At 45.9% G+C, this 16,117-nt stretch overlaps 1 protein-coding gene across 1 annotated transcript in view; it reads left to right on the forward strand.

Annotated features, from left to right (window-relative positions):
• Positions 1-16,117, forward strand: part of INSR (insulin receptor) — a 97,201-nt gene that overhangs the window by 8,931 nt on the left and 72,153 nt on the right. The window lies entirely within an intron of this gene.

The raw sequence follows: 16,117 nt of genomic DNA on the forward strand, positions 1-16,117 counted from the left end.
ATCGAAACACCCTGTTCTTTAAGGGCTTAGAGATTTAGGGTTCGGCTTCTACCTCCTCCTAATCACCTCCAATTTTTTTTTAATGTGAAGTTCTCGTTAACTGGCAGCTGATTGAACACTGTGCTAACTTCTACCAACAGTTAGTTGTTTCCCGATTGCCATCAGGATATGTCTGAGATGGCAGCCAGCGGATCGGCTTTTCTGTCTGTAACTTTCTATCTTATGCCCAAGTATTGACCCTGAATGTGGATGCATTGGAGTCTCTTGCTCTGATTTTCTCAGCCAGCTGTCAGTCATTGGCGCTTAGCCAGTCAGAGAAATCGGCCGGCTTCACAAGGTCCCGACAGCGATTTCACTAGCTAGGTGAGGTTTTTTTTCCCCGTCTTTTATCAGCAGCCTTGGCTGCGCTTCCAGCTGTGGTCAAAACGCAGCCAAAATGCTGGCATAACGCATGCCAGCGCTGCTGAAATCGGGCGGAAGCCGCAGTAAGTGCAGCGTTTAACGCTGTGTTTCTGCAGACGCCTGTGTGAGGGAGGCCCTCAAACTGCGTGGCTGCGAGCAACAGATAGACTAAGGCCTCATGTCCATGGGCAAAAGAAGAATTAAAATCCGCAGCGGATTTTAACTCTTCTCCCGCGCGCGGATCCGCACCCCATAGGGATGCATTGACCACCCGCGGGGTAGATAAATACCCGCGGATGGTCAATAAAAGTGATTTAAAAAAAAATGGAGCATGAAAAAATCCAGACCATGCTCCATTTTCGTGCGGGTCTCCCGCGGGGACGGCTCCCGCGGGCTTCTATGGAAGCCGTCCGGATCCGCGGGAGACCTAAAATAGGAATTTAAAAGAATTTACCCATCCGGAGCGGGCGGGGAAGGTCTTCTCTTCCTCACGGCCGCATCTTTCTTGCTTCGGCTCGGCGGATGTGCCCGGCGCATGCGCGCGACGTGCCGGCGACGTGCCGCAGCCGTGACGAGTTCATCCGCCGGCCGAAAAAGAAGATCCGGCCGTGAGGAAGAGAAGACTTTCCCGAACCACTCCGGATGGGTAAATTCTTTTAAATTCCTATTTTCAGCACTCATGTCCGCGGGGCAGGAGGGACCTGCTGCAGATTCTCCATGTAGAATCCGTAGCGGGCCTGATTTTCCCCGTGGACATGAGGCCTAAGCTTTCTGCCACATCTCAACCACATGGCAAAAGCATAGTAGGACTCTGCCCGAAGAACAGTGTTCTGCTATGATACCCTGGTTAGTCAGTGAGTCCACTTGGTCGTCGTTGGGGTCTGCCATGTAACTCATCCAGCACTTTTATTCTTCTATGACAGAAGAGAAAAATGGAAATGCAAGAACAGATGAAATATGGCATTGGTCCTTGATTTTTTTTTTCCTTTTATTGTCAGCTTACTGTAATGTAAATGAGTTGGTTTGTTTAGCAGTATTTTCTATTTTCAATCGAACAGCGTTGAGCATGCACTGTTTCTTCACTAAACTGCATTTAGGACCCTTTGGTGTGAATTATTCATTTGGTGTGAGAAACTTTAGCTATGTAGACGTCAAAGGTGTTCTCTGAAAAATAGAAAAAAGTGTCAATATACAGAGTTATTCAAAAAGCTGAAAAAATGGGGATTTAATTACAAACTACATAAGAGAGGTCCACAATCCATACAGAGGAGTGGTTCAGAGTTTGACACCATAGTGAGTTCCATTTTCTACCGCAGCCCCTGCCGGGTGTCTTGTTTACTGTCTTAAGGTGTCCGAGGTTTATGTGCAACCAAGTTCTACAAGGCGGCTGTTTTTGTAATCAACGCTGGAATTTGCGTTTCATTTGAACGATGGATTTACAGTTGGTAAACATCAAAGCGCATCAAATGATTTTTTTTTTTCCCACGGTGTCGCCAATTTCCTATAAACTAAAAAAAAAAAAAAAAACTGTGACAGAAAATTTGACTTGCTGGGGTGTCAAAGAACTCTGAACCGTCCTCTTATCAGCGATGTGCGGATTGTGGACCTCTTATGTAGCATGTAATTAAATCTACCAATCTGCTCCTTTTTTTTTGAATAACCTTGTATTTAAATTCATAAAGATCTTTGACTGTCAGAAACTTGTCCTAGAATGTAACACAGATAGATGTATTGCATGACACTCAAGATAGGAGATGGGAAAGCATAATGCTGTTCAGCGGTCTAGTTGGGCGATTTAGTTTTAACGCTGCATCGCAAGCCATAAAGCCATTAGCTTCATAATTTTACGATTTCTCACAGCACTGGGAAATCATGCGATTTAATCGCCAGTGTGAAGGGGCCCAAGAAGTAAAAGTAGGGGAAAAATTTTGAAGAAAAATGTCAAGTTTGTGGTTTTTTTTTTTTTTTAATAGAAATAATAGAATCATAGACTGGTAGAGTTTGAAGGGACCTCCAGGGTCATCTGGCCCAACCCCTGCTCAGTGCAGGATTCACTAAATCATCCCAGATACAGATGAGCGAACGTACTCTGTTCGGGTGGTTTTGGACTCGATCACCGCTTTTTCCGAGTAACTGACTACGCGGACAAAAAGATTCGGGGGGGTGGAGGGGGGGGGGTAGCAGTGGGGAACAGGGGGGAGCTCTCTTTCCCCCCCACTCCCCTCTCCAACCCCCCGTGCACCCCCGGCGCCCCCTGACTCTTTTCGTCCGAGTAGTCAGTTACTCGGAAAAAGCGGTGCTCGAGTCCAAAAACACCCGAACCGAGTACGTTTGCTCATCTCTAATCCCAGACTATTTGTCCAGCCTTTGTTTGAACACTTCCATTGGAGAACTCCCCACCTCCTGTGGCAACCTGTTCCACTCATTGATCACCTTCTCCGTCGGAAAGTTTTTTCTAATATCTAATGTCTCCTCCCTTTCAGTTTCATCCCATTGCTTCTAGTCTTTCCTTGTGCAAATGAGAATAGGGCTGATCCCTCTGCACTGTGACAACCCTTCAGATATTTGTAGACCGCTATTAAGTCTCCTCTCAGCCTACTTTTTTGCAAGCTAAACATTGCCAGATCCTTTAAACGTTCCTCATAGGACATGATTTGCAGACCGCTCACCATCTTGGTAGCTCTTCTCTGAACTTGCTCCAGTTTGTCTGTCTTTTTTAAAGTGGGGTGCCCAGAACTGGACACAGTATTCCAGATGAGGTCTGACTAAGAGTAGAGGGGGATAATTACCTCACTTGATCTAAACTGTATGATAATTTAGAAAATCACCTGGATAACCTATCAAATAATGCCATAAAAGACAGATCAGTAAAAAGGGAAAAAAATTATATATATTTTACTGGTACAGAAGTGTTCCGTATTTATTATATTTCAAAAGAATTTATTGAGATTTAACTAGTAAGATGGCAACACTCTGCCACAAAGACCCCACGCAGGGGGAGAAGACAGTTTTCAACGGAGTACAGAGATTTTCCGTATTTATTATACATGCATGTAAGGCCATGTATGAATAGTAAAGCAACTGTAGTATTTCTGGTAGACGTACATTCCAGCAGCACATTCAGTTGCTAGTAGATCAGTTCCTAATATAAGGGTAGGGATGGTACATGTGACATCTGAAGCATCACTGTCACCTGACATATTGTCGCTGTCAACTGCTGTGCGGACCTATCACCTATCGAGCGACATGACAGGCTGCTAGAACGCCAGACGCAGTATTGTATAGGAGTGCCGGCAGGTAGAGAACCTCTTGAAGTAATGGCAAGTCTTTACCACTGTTGGAGTGATGCTATGGGATCCAGATCATCTAGGGTTAAATGCATCTCTTGAAACAATGGTGTCCTGTGGGTCTTGGAATATTTGTAAGGCTGCTTTTCATATCTGTTTTGTTTTGGAGAGAACCTGGTCTAAAACAGGACAAAAAAAATCCTTGAAAATTGCAGTGCTACATAGTAACATAATGTTAGGCTGAATGAAGACTATGTTAATCTAGTTCAGCCTATTTCAACCACCCCCCTTCCCTTGTTGGTCCAGAGGAAGGCAAAAAAAACCCCCAACAAGCCAATTTAGCTCATTTGGAGGAAAAAAAATCCCTTCCTCGCTCCATAATGGCAGCCAGAGTAATCTCTGGAGCAACATTTCAGATCAGTGACCCTGCCGGAAACCCCTCAAAATTTTTTCAGTTATTGAAGTGAGACTTACCGGCCTGTAGTCACCAGGCTCTTTTTTTGGACCCCCTTTAGTATAGTGGAACCACATTAGCAATGTGCCAATCCAGTGTTACAACCCCCGTCTCGATAGTGTCCATAAATATAAGAAATAGCGGTCTAGCTATCACATCACTTAGTTCCCTTAGAACCCTTGGGTGTATTCCATCTGGGCCTGGCGATTTATCCTTTGTTTTTCTTTTTTCCTCTTTAACCGGCTCTGCACCTCCTCCTGTGTTAGCCGGGCTTACTGTTTATATAATTGAAGAATAGTTTAGAGCCATTTTTGCTCTTTGGTGATAAGTCTTACTGCCTTTTCCTTAGCAATTTTGATCTTTTCTTTACATATTGTTTTATTCCCCAGTATGATTTTAGCGCTTCTTCGCTGTCTTCTTATTTTAATAGTTTATACGCTTACTTTTTTTTGTTTATTGCCCCCTTACAGTCTTGTCGAGCCACATTGGTTTCCCTCTACTTTTATTTTTGAAGGGTATGAACAGCTCACATAAGGGAAATGTAATGTTTTTAAACTTCTCCCATTTGTCCTCTGTACCGTTATTTTTGAGGATGTTGTCCCAATTAATGTTACCGATAGTTCTGAGCTGATCAAATTTTGCTTTACTAAAGTTTAGTGTTTTTTTTGGAAATGGGAGAGTTATACTGTGATTTAGCGCAGCGTTAATCACGGAAAGAAGCGCCTGCGTGAGGGAGGCCTAAGTGGTGAGGAAAAAAACAACCATTGTACCACCCCTTTTTCGGAGTGTTGGATGCAGCGCCTCCTTAAGCTGTTTCAGTGGTAGATCTATGTAACAGTATCACACAGATTAAATCTAACTAGAAAATGAATCCCTAACCCCAAAGTAGGTCTAAGACGATCACATGAGGAGAAAGAGCCAGGGGGTTTAAGAAATAAATAACTAAGGTAACACTAGCCGACTCGTATATACTGGTGGGGGATAGCTGCAGAATGAACGCATTAAAAAAAAAAGTCAGCCCAGGCGTTAGAAGATGGTGGATGAAAACAGAAGTCAAAATAAGAACAAAATATTTGTTTTCAGACCTCCTTTATAGTTTGGCGTGATTTTAGTCAAGCACTGACCCAATCGGCCAGTAAGCAGTGTCGGTATTAGTGAATCTAGACGCCACCAGGAAGTCCTGGTGCAGTCAAGAGTGACGGGGGTGACGCCCCCTGTACATGATTGGATGGACAGGTGGCAGGGCTGTATGTCCTGGAAGTCCACTGTAGCTGGTCAACGCATACTCTAGCTGTAGCAAGGGGCTTCCTCGCTAGGGACCCAGAAGGCGCAAGCTACCAGATGAGGAAGTGTCTTCTCCTTTGCCGCTGCCGTCGTTGCACGACCATAAGAGCCCCACCTCCACCCCGCGCTCTCCTAGCCGATGTGAGAATCTGTCTGCTGCAGGGAGGGCACAGGGATGGCTGCCGGGTCTCACAGTATCTGCCGGTCATGCGGCCTCCCTTCAGCGTCGGTGATGTAAAAGGTGCGGGACTGCAGCACTGCCCGGTTCTCGCTTGGGACCGACATGTGTTGCAGCAGTGTGCGGACGCCGGTAGTGTGTCCTCCCTGGATCGGGCACAAAGTAACAACACCGGGGAGGGGGAAACGCGGCGTTGGGCCATGAGTAGCCGCTTCACTGTCAGGGTGGTTGGGGCTTTAGGGTTCTGTAGCAAGGAACCCCCTTAGACATGCTGCATGGGGGGGCCTGCTCTAGGCACTTCTCAGACACTGTTACTGGCCTTCCACGACCTACACGGTGCTTCTGTGCATCCAATCACAGTGAGGGGACGTCACCCCCCCCCCGTCACTCTTAACTCCGCCAGGAAATCCTGGTGGCGTCAAAATACACTAATACCAGCAGTGTCTAGCATTATCACGCTGGCTGCTTTGTTGGACATTTGAAATGGGTTAAAGGCACCTTGTTTCATAACATCCCCCTTTTCCTCACACGGTAACATGCGGCCCCCGCTCCTTCTAGCACCAGTGCTGCAATCCTGGCTAATATTTAGTTTTGTGTGTTAATCTCTGCTGCATACTTTGGTTGGAATATTTCTAATGGTCAAGCCAAATGTAAAGTCCAAACATGATGCCAGCCTAGCCTTAAACCCGTCATACTCTGGAGCTGCACTCCGAGTTCTGCTAGGGCTTCTGCTGACTGACCAGTGACCAGAAGCAAATGTTTCATCAATGCTAAAATGTGAAGGCCATGGTTTCCAATGGGTTCTTTCAGGCTACAAAACATCTCATGTGAAAGAACCCACTGGAAACAATGAGCTTCACATACATGGGTTTTGTAGTGAGACTTTGTAGCCCGTGTGAAACAGGCCTTATCGTTCGCCTCCCATAATGGAGCTCTTCAATGGAAAGAGGCTTAACGCTAATGGTTAACGATCGTCCGTTCGGAATATGCAAATTCATGTGTGTTTGGTTGTTGCTGTATGTGGGTATTTTTTTGCCCAAAACGGGAACAGAGTCTATCAACGAAAAGTAGGAAACCTTTCCCGTGGGACAGCTCTGGTATGGAATAACCTAGTAAGGCACTAGAATTAAATCTGGTCATACATTATACAGATGCATATCTTTACTTTTTCTATGTATGTAATCCTATTTCCTATAATTCTAAAGCAGATCTATAACGTGTTGAAGGAATGATCTGTCTGTGTGCTTTCAGCTATTAGTACTTTAATTTTAACAAGGGGAAAGTGTCCAAAAACAAGTAAAGTTCAGCACAGTTTGAAGTCCAAAGTTCTTCTGTTCCCTGCTGTCAACAAACAGCAGGAAAATGCACATTCACTGTGCTGTTCAGAGGGAAGGGGGAAAAAACTTATTATAAAATATTAATTTAGTTTTTTAAAACTGCAACCCTGTAGTTTTGGGCATGCTGTTTTAGCCTTAACGGATTAAGGAGACGTATCAATTAACACCTTTTGATTTATGACCTCTTGTGGTTTTGGTGTTTTAGCTTGGGTTGCAAGACAATTGGACTCCTACAAAGGTCGATGGGTCTGAGTGCGTGTTAACCCTGTGGGACAAAACTGTGGGGCACGTGGAGCTTAGAGAGTACCGGAAAAGGCTCTGAAGTGACTTGTGTTCATCATCTGACTTCGTCCGAGCAGGCGGTGTATGGTGCTGGAATTACTAACATTCGCATCAATGCAGGATCATTTAGCAATAGCCAGTAGAACTATTGCAGATGTTTCTATCATTTGTAGAGGCAAAATTTGTCGAGTTTCAGTCAATAACCATATAGTTAAAGGGGTTGTCCCGCGCCGAAACGGGTTTTTTTTTTTTTGGAGGTGCACAGTTTCGGTTAGCCTCGTCCCTGCATGTTGGGACTGGTTTTGGAGGGGCATGGCTTCGGTAGGCCTCGGCACTGCATGCTGGGACTATTTTTGGAGGTGCACAGTTTCGGTTAGCCTCGTCCCTGCATGTTGGGACTGGTTTTCCCTGCATGTTGGGACTGGTTTTGGAGGGGCATGGTTTCGGTAGGCCTCGGCACCCCATTGATGGGACTGTTTTTGGAAGTCCACGGTTTTGGTAAGCCTTGTCTCTGCATGTTGGGACTGGTTTTGGAGGTGCACTGTTTCAGTAGGTCCTCAGCACTGCATGCTGGGACTGCTTTTGGAGTTGCTCACTTTTGGTAGACCTCGGCACTGCATATTGATGCATATTCATGCGTGCGCTAAACGGCTAAAAAGCAAAGGTGTGTTCAAACAGCCAGAATGCCTGATACCTGTTAGTAATGGGTCTGTAACAAAAGGTCACTTATGCAGACGCTGAAAAAACTAGTATGCTACAAAAGTCAGCACACCGGGGGGATGTATCAGAAATATAGATAATCCTTATTAAAGTCACCTACAATTCATAGGAGATTAAAGGCATTAGCTTAGAAGCATTTCCCTGTGTTTAATCTTCTGTGAATTGTTCCTTTAATACATATTTCCTGCTGGTGCGCTGACCTTTTACGAGGTGTAAGTGGGTTAGCTTCTGGTTTACACGGCTTGTAAAAATGGCAGACATGACAGATCCTTTTTGTAACAGATCCTTGCAGATTCTGTGTAGTGACTCCTCCATGTAGCAGTCTGGCTGTCTGCATGTTGAAGGATGGGGTGTTTTTACCTACCCTCCTGTATTAGTATATGGCCCCTTGCACACGGGCGGAAATTTCGCGGCGGTATTTGCCACAGAATTTCCGCCCATGGAAGCTGCCATAGGATTGCGTTAGAAAATGCAATCCTATGCAGACGGCCGCGATCCGTCCGCGTGAAATCTCGCACAGAAAACAAATCGCAGCACGCTCTATTTCTGTGCGGGGGTCACAGAGCCCTGCACAGAAACGTCACTCCCCGGCCGCCGGCTCCGCTCTGCGCATGCGTTGGCTGGGCAGCAGCCGCCACATCACAGAGCCGGAGCAGGTGAGTGCTGCGCTAGTCCCTGCAGGGGCTTGGCTCTGGTCCCGCTGCGAGAATTCTCGCAGCGGGATCCGACCCAACCGTCTGCAGGCGGCCTATCAGTAAGTAATATGGCCACTTTCTGTGATTTAAATTTTTTTTTTTTTTACTTTGGCCATTATGAATGCACGGATGCCACTTTTGTGGAGCCTTGAATTTTATTTAATATTTTTTTTGCCGTTTTTATTAAACTGTGTTTGATCCACAAGGGAACTTGTGTTTCATCAGAAATAGTAGTTTTTTGAATACATTGCAGTACATCAGTATTTTAGTGTATTACATTGGCCAATAAGGGGCAGTCCTGGAGGCCATTTTCTCCTGGTATCAGTTAAAGCAAATGGACTTTCATTGATCTGATCACATTTGCGTGTAAGTGCAGCATGTATGTATGTGCAAGAAAAAGAGCAGCGTGTGGCACAGTGTGTAAGCTCTTGCCTATAACCTGAAGGTTGCAAGTTCAATCCCCACATGATTCAGGTAGCCGGCTCAAAGTTGCCTTCCATCCTTACGAGGTCAGTAAAATGAGAACCCAGCTTGGTGGGGGGTAAATAATTACCTGAAAGCGCTGCGTAATAAGTTGGCGCTATACAAATAACAAGATTTATTTAAAAAGATGGCAGCATGCTTTATTTCTCCTTGTATGACGCAGCACAAGCCTTATATTCTTCTTTGGACGGTATATGCAACGCTGTTCATACACTATATATTGCATATGGCTGATAATGCATATGCAGCTCTGCTATGAGACGGAGTGGGGCATTTATTATTTTTTTTTTAGTCTGCGTGCATGAGATGTATGCGTAAGATAGTCATGCGCAGTAAGTGCGCATAGTCCGGAAAAACACTGCAGGACTCCTTCCCACAAGTGTAATTTCACTGCGGTGAATAGAATGAATGAAAATACATTGTGTATACATTGCGTGTAATACGCGCATGAAAAGAAAACCCTGTAGCATTTTCTGTTTCACTGCGTATTACGCGCATACATCCCTATTGTTCTCAGTGGGTTGCGTATTCAAGGCTGTACATACGCAATACATTGCAATTTCACTGAGATTTCTCGGCCGCATTCACACATGGAGCTCGATGGGCATGTTAATTGCTTTTTACCGTCAAACGCTGTGGTACGGCGAGGTGGGATTCTCTTAATCCGTTCCTCAACATGTAATGGGTCCGTAGTCTGACCATCAAACAGCAACAGAGATAGTGGAGGACCGCTGACATAATGCTGCCTAATATTTTATTGGAGGTGCAAATCTATACTAAACACAATGCTGGAGCATATTCTCTTTAATAAGGGCTAATGCCCCCCATCAGCCCGATCAGTGGAAAAATGAAAAGGTCATTAGTCTCATAATATGGCGTTGAAAAGCTCTTTTGAAGGCCTCCTGCACACGGGCGGGTTGGACCCCGCAGACAGGATTCCAGCAGCGGAGTTCGCGCCATTGCCCAGCCGATGACCCCTGCATACCTATCCGGTGTCTTCCGGACGGCGCTGCGGATGTGCTGACCGCTGCTCTGTTGCGTATGCGCAGTAGCCGCCGGCGCTCTGCGAGGATGCAGATCCCACAATACTTCCTCAGTGCTCACTGCGGAAGTGCTGCGAGACGGGCGTCTTTCATTGACTTCAGTGGAACAGCCAAACGGGGACAGATTATAGCATACAAATCCTAGAGTAGAAAAAGATAAAGGTTGCCTATAATTACAGTGTTCTATGCTGCAATTGCATTTTTCCTCTTTACCCCACTTAAAAATTGCATTTTCGATACAGTACATTAAATGGTAGTGTTAAGAAAGAGGTCACCGCTGTCCTCCGGCGCCTCTACCTGTGCCGATGCTCCCAGGCTCGCCGCTGTATTCCTGCCGTCTCAGAACGGCACTGCCCGGTCTCCTCCGCTGCCTCTTGCCCTGTCTGCGCCGCCGCTCACCGCCATTGTCGTCCTGGCCTGTGTGAATTTAGTAATCAGAAGCTGGGGCGTTACTAAATTGTTTAACAGCTGGTACCTCGTCACCACCCCTAACTTCCGGTGGTGATAAGGTGCAATAATACCTAGGTCATCAATAGCATTTTCCCTGCAAAACCCCTTAAATGTATGAGACGTAGACCTTTTCTGTCTTTCACAATATTTGCATCCTGCCATGAATGACACTTTTTTTTCTATCCAGCTACAAAGACAAGTCCAGTTGTGAAACTGTTACCAAAGTGGTCTCTGATTCACACATCAAACCTTGTAGTTCGGTCCCAGTTCTATGCAGGTCTTTGCTCTGCACGGAGCTGGAAACGTGAGATCTGGTGGGACTTTACTGGTCAGAATCAAAGCTACATAGCGTGAAAAGTTTAATCCTCGTTATTTTATTAATATCTAGCATAAAAGATGGAAACCAGAGGAAGAGACAGGACTGGATTGTAAAACCTAAGACGTTGTCCAGTTAGTGCTGACATTGTCAGGCTCTGCCGGGCCACACGCACCCTTTTATACCTCAAAGGGTTATTCCCATCTCTGCTTTTCATAGCCAAGATGGGAATCTGCTGCTATAGAGATAGCCAAGAACTTTCTTGCAGCCATGTTTGCTTAGCTCCCATTGAAGTGCATTGGAGCTGTGGAAACAGCATAGTCTGTTGTATGATGCTGTACCCTGCTTCAGTCACTTCAATAAGAACGACGCAAACAAAGCTGCGCTGAAGCACTCTGTTTCTGACAGGTGGCCGGAAACAGAGGGGCCAGGCCTTTCTATCTCGGCTTTTCATGGCCTTTTAATTCAGATGAGTGTCCCAGTGCCATCACGAGTGTATTGACCCGAACATCATAGGGACCTGATGATGCTTCAGGTTAGGGTTAATACATCCACAGTTGAGCCAGGACACTCTTCCACATTATGGCTGTATAAATGCGCCCAAAATACGCTTGTCTGAAACTGACCTTAAGACCTCCTTCCCACGAACGGATTTACGCGGTGTAAATTCGCGGCAAAAATCCGCTGCGTTGCCCCCTGCTATTAGGTTCTATTGAACCTAATAGCACAATGCTCACGATGCGGAATTTCGCACCGTGAAATCTCCCGTCCTCACCCGCAGCATGCTCTATTTGCCGCGGGTGTACGCGCTGACGGCTTCCATTGCAGTCAATGGAAGCCGTCCGTTCACGCAATCTCCCGCGGTGGGCGTGCCACATGACGCGGCGGCGGTGGGCGGGGAAGCGTCTTCACGCTATCTTCTGCTGGTAAGTATGGGGTCTCTGGGGGGCGCCGTGACGGGCTTCACTGCGGAATATTCCGCAGCGGAGCCCGTCACGCTCGTGTGAAGCCGGCCTTAGGCTGGTTTACACGGGCCGATCGCTCAAACGACAGTTTGAGTGACAGCTTTGAGTGATCATTTTGCATAAAGTATTAAGTAGCTACTCGGCTACTTAAATACCAATTAGGTGTGCAAATGAAGCCTTCACTGAAAGCAGTTAATAGCCCAGGCTATTATCTGCGCTCAGATCCTTTGTTCTCCACGGGGAAACAATACCATCAGCACTCCCCCTGGAGAACTTCTGATAAAAGTGAAGGACGATTTTTAGGTTAGCTTGAATTTAACAGTGCCCGAAAAGCGCACGATGGGTGCACATTTACATGCACCGATTATCGCAGATAAGCGTTTTTTTTTGTTAGCGATCATTCACTGGTGTAAATGGGCCTTAACAGAGAACCTGTCGCCTAGTTTATGCAGTCTTCTCTAAAGGCAGCATGGAATAACAAAAGGCCTGCTGAAGGGGTTGTCCAACAATTGACTTATCACCTATCCACAAACGCGCTCGGCTATATCTGTCAGCCCCATTGATCTCAGTGGTGAGATTCCTACCGGATAGCTATTAAAAGTTTAAAAAAAACCTCTTAAAATCTTTTAAATTATGACTGGTATCTATAGTAATACTATCTTTTGGGGGGTAAATATGGCATATGACAAAACTTATAGCAAAGTTCACAACTTTAGCACAGTGAAAACCAATGTTCTGTCAAAGTATTTCCTTATGTCATTTCTTTGATGTAGCTTAATAGGACTTTTTTTTCTCTAAAGTTGTAGGCTGGGTTCACACAGGGCAGATTTGCCGCGTTTTTTTCCGTTGCGGTTTTGCCGCAGAAGAACTGCTTCTGCGGCAAAACCGCTTCAAAGGTTAATTTGGGCTTGCGGATTTTCGTGTGGAAAAATCCGCAAGCGGTTTTGGCTGTGTCCATAGAGGTCTGTGGACAAAAAAGCGCTGAGGAAAAGACCGTAGAATGAACATGCTGCATCTTTTAAAACCGCGCCGCTGTTGCATTTCCGCACTGCGGCTGTGCGGGAAAAAATCCGTCCTGTGAGAACAGCTTTTTGGCAAATCTCATTTGTGCTGCATTGCACTGCAAATACAGCGGTTTTGCCGCAGTGCGGATATGCAACAGCAGTTTGCGGCAAATGTGCCCTGTGGGAACCAAGCCGTAGTGTTGACTGGTACCTTTTTTTTTTTTTTTTTTTACCCCCCCCCCCCCCCCTCTTATGAACACACATTTTTTTCCCCCCGCCAAGAGCCTTAAATTTGCGATCCTTTGATCACTTCTATAATACGCTGTAATATTGCAGTTTGTTACTTTAGGGTTATTGGGGTAGGTCTGCATATTCTGCTAATCCATGATGAATTCACAGCAGATTCTGAATGTGTAACACAAATTTTTCTGCAGATTTATTTCACAGATTTCATCCCTGATAACACTGGAATAGACTACCTACAGATGGGAGCGTGCGATATCTGGCTGAGAAACTCAGCTGAACTAGAACTATTCCTATATTTTTTTTCCTCCACTCCCATAGAAGTGAATAGGAGTTAAAGAAAGAGTGCAGCTTGCTACGCTACTTTTTTTTTAAATTTTTTTTTTTTTGTAATCCACATTGACTTGTGTGGAGCTAATGGAAAAAAATCGTAAGACAGCTGGCCTGTGGGTTGTTGGGCCGAAATCTTGAGGGGACCCTTATCTATCAAACTATATGTAATGTCCGTTTTAGATGAGCCAATTTATCGTTTGATCGCTTGACGTCACCGCTAGCTCTCTCGCTCTGTTTTTATACTGGCAGATACATCGTTGGCTTGTTCAAAGGAGAAATCGTTCAGTCTTTCACATTCGCCGTATAAGTGACTAAGAGGGACTGAACGAGCGCTGGTTAAACAGAACGATAAGGGAACGAGCCGACGATTTGTACGCCTGCAAAAAATGATTATCGTTCAGTTGTTGGCTGCGTTTAGACTGAGTGAATAATCGCTCACTTTTGCTCGTTTGAACGATAATCGTTCTGTCTAAGGCCTCATGTCCACGGGCAAAATAAGAATTAAAATCCGCAGCAGATTTTAACTCTTCTCCTGCCCGCGGATCCGCACCCCATAGGGATGCATTGACCACCAGCGGGTAGATAAATACCCGCGGCTGGTCAATAAAAGGGATTTAAAAAAAAAAAGGAGCATGAACAAATCTGGACCATGCTCCATTTTCATGCGGGTCTCCCGCGGGGACGGCTCCCGCGGGCTTCTATTGAAGCCTATGGAAGCCGTCCGGATCCGCGGGAGACCTAAAATAGGAATTTAAAAGAATTTACCCATCCGGAGCGGGCGGGGAAGGTCTTCTCTTCCTCATGGCCGCATCTTTCTTGCTTCGGCTCGGCGGATGTGCCCGGCGCATGCGCGCGGCACGTCGGCGACGTGCCGCAGCCGTGATGAGTTCATCCGCCGGCCGAAAAAGAAGATCTGGCCGTGAGGAAGAGAAGACTTTCCCCGTCCGCTCCGGATGAGTAAATTCTTTTAAATTCCTATTTTCAGCGCTCATGTCCGCGGGGCAGGAGGGACCCGCTGCAGATTCTTCATGTAGAATCCGTAGCGGGCCTGATTTTCCCCGTGGACATGAGGCTTAGAAGTACCTTTTGGCTTCTAGAGTGCATTGGGGGTAATGTATTAGTTCATGGAACGTGGTCTCCGTTTCCGTCCAGAGAGTTGGGAGCACAAGTGCAGCGTTCTATACAAAAGATTGGGAGCACGGTTTTTGTGAGGTTTACTTTTTGTTTTACATACTTTCCTTTCTTTCCTTGCACAAAACGCATACTGAGTTGATAACGGATTGTTTATTAGAAAGTGTTGTACCTTCCCTATTTATTTAACCACTATACCATTGTGCGTCTGTGTTCGGCGGAATTCTGTGTACTTGCGCACTTTTCCCCTTGCTAGAATAAATAAACCATGAGTAATGTACACGGAAAGGGGTGCAAGTACCGCAAGGTTCACTATTGGCTTTGTTTGCTGATTGTACATTTGCAACTCTTGTACTAGAGAACTGACTGTGTTCTGTGTGACCCTGCACTTCTATATGGCTACTAAGGGAGTAATCAGCATGCAGATCCTGAATAAGGCAAACTTGCAGCAGTTTGCAGCGCCATCGTTTTCAGACCCTATTGACAACGTCCTATATGGCTACATGCCAGTATACATCCACCACCGCAGTAATGTGACCATAGGGTGGAAAGTTTGTTTTCAGTGGATTGATAAGGATCATTCATGTAGCTGTTGTAGTTACAAGCGCTTGATGGTTTCTTCCAGATGTGTAACGGTGTCCTTCAGGTGCATGGAAGATACTGTAATGAAAACCGTTGGTTGACACGCGCTTTGTCTTCCTTCAGTTTGATTTCTCTGATTGTATTTTGGTTGATAAAAGCTTACTTATTTGCATGTTTGAAGGTTTATTTTTAAACATTTAATGGCATATTACTCAACAGTTACAGCTACTGACCCGTGCATGTTACTCAATTGCCCACAGTGCATTTCTGTACTGTAAGGCCAATCTCCCGCAAACTTTTTTTTTTTTTTTACCATGTATTATGCAGCACTACGGCTCCATGCCCTTCAATAGGGCCTCTCACACTAGTGTTTCTGCGCAGCATATTTAATCAAAATCGCACGCTGCGTGTTCTATTTTCGGCATTGTAGAGCATACTTTGCACCCTATCGGGGCCCCCCCCCCCCCCCCCCCGGTTCGGCGCGAGACAACCCCGATGCAGGGGTTAAAAAAGAACACCGGACAGCGCTTACCTTAATCCCCGAGCTCCGGTGACTTCTTACTTACCCGGTGAAGATGGCCGCCGGCATCTTCTCCCTCGGTGGACCGCATGGCTTCTGTGCGGTCCATTGCCGATTCCAGCCTCCTGATTGGCTGGAATCGGCACGTGACGGGGCGGAGCTACACGGAGCCCCATTCAGAAACGCAGAAGACCCGGACTGCGCAAGCGCGTCTAATTTGGCCATTAGACGGCGAAAATTAGACGGCAACCATGGAGACGAGGACGCCAGCAACGGAGCAGGTAAGTGAAAAACTTTTGATAACTTCTGTATGGCTCATAATTAATGCACAATGTACATTACAAAGTGCATTAATATGACCATACAGAAGTGTATAACCCCACTTGCTGCCGCTGGACAACCCCTTTA

The sequence above is a fragment of the Eleutherodactylus coqui genome, chromosome 5, assembly GCF_035609145.1.
Source record: "Eleutherodactylus coqui strain aEleCoq1 chromosome 5, aEleCoq1.hap1, whole genome shotgun sequence".
Lineage (NCBI taxonomy): Eukaryota > Metazoa > Chordata > Amphibia > Anura > Eleutherodactylidae > Eleutherodactylus > Eleutherodactylus coqui.